At 40.1% G+C, this 3,773-nt stretch overlaps 1 pseudogene; it reads right to left on the bottom strand.

Annotated features, from left to right (window-relative positions):
• Positions 1–343: 343 nt before the first annotated feature.
• Positions 344–463, bottom strand: LOC129904752 (5S ribosomal RNA; annotated as a pseudogene).
• Positions 464–3,773: the final 3,310 nt, after the last annotated feature.

The raw sequence follows: 3,773 nt of genomic DNA, 5'->3' as shown, positions 1-3,773 counted from the left end.
AACAAAGGAGGGTAACCATGGAAGGGTATCAACTAACTTAAGAGACATTACAACGGATAATGACAACATACTAGACCAAAAGCCAAAATGTTGGCTATATAGTTAGTCGCAAATAATGTTGCGATAGATAAATAACCAAAGAAAAAGGAATAGAAAGCCTCCTATGGTAGAAAATGAGGAGAACACAAAGTGAATAGAAGATCGTAGAGCTTAAGGTCTACGCCGATACTAGTTACAAGATAACAGTGGGAAGGACAAGGCGAAACATAAAGACTCGCGAGACAACGCTAAGGTAAATTTGGAGCTAAGTTGAGTGCCCGCACCTCGTGGAAAAGGTTACAATAAAATGCGACACGAAGACTTCCCATGGAGGTCACCCATCCCAGTATTACTCTCACCCCAGCACACTTAACTTTAAAATTCTGATGGAACTTAATGCGTTAGTGCTGGTATGATTGCGCGAGATAGAGGAATCTGAACTAGTGACGGAGAAACGATACAAGATTATGTACCCAGAGTATTATAAGATACGTTAAGGAAATTGTAACAAAGGCTTAAGCAAAATAAGAAGGATTAGCTAATTGCTAATTGATGACGCACTCGAATGCCACAACTCTTTAACATAGAGCTAGTTAATGAGAGGGAAACTGCAGAATGGCTATATGGTCTAGTGGGCGAGGGAATTTTGACACCACTTGGTAGCAAACTCTGAGGGTCAAAAAGCAGGACCCAAAAGATCGAATGCCAGTTAAAGTTCTGAAAAGAGTCGAGAAGGACTATACGAGGCTAATGGAAATTATCAACGTCATTATGAACCTATTTTGTACTCTTTAAGAGTAGGGTGCTATATGGTTTATTGTGAGTAGGCTAACGAATCAGCTCATTTGCTTCCAAGCAAGACCACCTGTGCCGCTAAAATTAGGTGAAGTTATATGAAAAGTAAGTAGTAAGGTTCCGTGAGGTTTCCTTATCTAATATCCCAGATAAAAGGACTTCAGTTATAATTAACGCCTTGACATCAGCCCAAGAAGAGACTAGGAGCACAGACAGGTCTTAGTACCGCATTTCTCCCTCGAGCTACTAAATAGACTGAGCATACTATCAACTGCTAGAAAATATATTGCGAGCTTATGAGGTTGGCTTTAGGTGTAGCTAGGACTATCATCCACCAATTATTAGGTTTGCCTACGAAAAGGGCTACCATTTCAGTATCCATATGACCGCCTACAAGATGTCGTAAGGAAGAGCCTATAAGTCTCCCTGATGGGGAAGAGACTAAGCTGGTAGGCCAGACAGGATTAAGCAAACTATTGACTGAAAGCCTAGAGTCGGCAGGAATGATATACAGATAATCGACATCAATATTCAGGGTTCAAATTGATAATTGGATGTTCATAACGGAGTCATCCAAAAAAGGGAACTTAACCCAAAATATATTAGACTGTATCAAGTTGATCATAAGGTGGGCAACACAGCTAGTAAGTTGAGCTTACCACCTTATTTGGAAACTGTACGCCCAGTCCATCATATAGGAATACTTCGCAAAGATACTGACGAGCCACCCAGGGTATATTCTATGGATGAGGACCAGGAGATGAAATCTCGTGAAGCAAAACCTATCGCCCTCTTAGATCGGCAAACTAGAAGATTGTAGACTAAAGACATGCCTTCCATTGAGATACGGTGGAAAAACCAAAACCAGAAAGAGGATGGCCGAGGAAACTAAAGAGAAGATGAAACATAAGTATTTGCACCTGTAACCGATGTCTACAGGTAATTCCAACTCTTGAGCACTCGTATGTTAATAATATAGATGGAAATGTATGTGCTAGCATAAAGGAAAAGAACCCCTCTTTAATTTTTTATAGAGTCTTAAAGGAAGTTGTATTTAACATTCGGGGATGAATGTTCTAAAGGGGGGAAGGATATTACACCCCATATCTTTGAACTCGGAAGGTTCCTTAAGTTACTTAGAAGCTAGTATGTGATCCACTCAAGTTACGACCCTATTGAACAACTCTAAGAAGGGAGAATGTGACACCTCATGGTATGGAAGGTTGGAAATAGGGTCAAGAGAAGTCGAAAGGAGTTGGAGGCCAAGTAACGAGTCGTTGGACTCAACTTATCCACATAAGCTACTAATGTGGAAGTCTTACATACGTGAGTTACTTGATTACATGCCAAGCTTGTGTAGCATGGGTTACATAGGCTCTTAAAACAAGACGAGATTACGAACCTACGAGAGGAAGCAAAAACTAGTTTCCGAACTTACGAAAGTGAAGCAAGCAGGTAACAAGCAAGCAGGTGACTCACCTACCTGCTTGGGGGGGTGGACCCCGCTGCCATGTGGTGGCGTGTGATAGGCCGCATGAGCCTAGGTGGCGTCCTAAGGGGCGACCATGTGTCACCCCTAAGGGGCTGCCATGTGGCACCTTCTAAAAAGGGGTATATATGTGGATTTGGATGACTATTAAGTCATTCTTATTCCATTTGAAGCTGAAACTCCAGCAACCAAAATAGAGAGAAAACGTGAGAGGAAGAGGTAGACATGGTTTGAAGACTTTGAGGTGAGTTCTTCAATTTTCCTCCGTGAATTAATTATCTACAATGTTTTTCAACCATGTGGGGGTGTATACATGTGTCTTAGGATGCCTACGGAACTGTGTTGCAGTTTACACTTGGAAAGAAATAAGAGAAAGTTGAAGGAGAAAATTTTAAGAACTAATTAACCAACCCGTTTTTGGAAGGGACTGTTGTTAGTAATATTGGTATAGCTTCTTGTGTACAGATTCATTTAGAGTTATTTAATATGTTTTGGAAAGGTATTTCATGGGTATATAACTTTCATTTAGACTTACAAATCCATTTTTTCTTTTAGCTTCTCGAAAAAGGGTGATGAAGTGTTAAGGAGGTACTGCTCAGATTTTGTTTTGGAAATCCTACACAGACAGCTGTGAGTATTTTGGGCATATATTTTCGTACAAAATTGCTGTAGGGGTAATTCAAATTTTTTTGCGACCTTGATACCCATGTATACAAATTTCATTGAGGCCACAAATCCTGTTTTCCTCAATTACCTCTCTGAAATTAAGCGACAAAATAAGACAGTGGGCTGTCCAGATTTCGCATTTTGATAGTTTTGGCGAGTTTGACAAGTTTAACGTAAGGTAAGGACTTTCATTTTAAATTGGAGTTTATGGTATTGTTATATGGTGTATTACACCCCTTGTATGCTGCTGGAAGTTTAAGAACGTTGTACAAATGCTCGACGTTCGAAATAAACTAAATTGGAATCGCTATAGTTAAATTGTCGTCGAAGGATAGTGTTGTTCGTGTGAGGTGATGAAGCAGGGGTTTGATGTGTTGTTGCAGGGACTAAATATGTTCTTATGTGTGTTAGGGTGCTGCTAGTTTAATCCACACCACCCCTCGTTGCGTATAATGAAAGGGGTTACAAAATAAAGGCTAGACGCCCTATTGTGCTACCGTATTTTTGCATAAGTCATTCGGAGTTTATGTTGTATATTTTTGGTGTGAATTGATGCAGGTTGTTGTTGTTGGTTGGCTGTAGGTATTAAGGACCTAATTGTATATTTATATAGGGCACATTATAGGGGAGGTGCTGCCCAATTTTCGTCGACGCCTTAGCGAATAACAGAACTAGTCGGGGAAACGACTAAGGAAATATATTCCATTAATAGTAAGATGTAACCTAGGGTACTGGAAAGTAAAAGGCATTGATATTCATACTACTTTCATGTTGAATAGGTTCA

This window comes from Solanum dulcamara, chromosome 9 (assembly GCF_947179165.1).
Source record: "Solanum dulcamara chromosome 9, daSolDulc1.2, whole genome shotgun sequence".
Lineage (NCBI taxonomy): Eukaryota > Viridiplantae > Streptophyta > Magnoliopsida > Solanales > Solanaceae > Solanum > Solanum dulcamara.
Note: the sequence above shows the minus strand (reverse complement) of the source record. Positions and strands in the feature narration are given on the sequence as shown.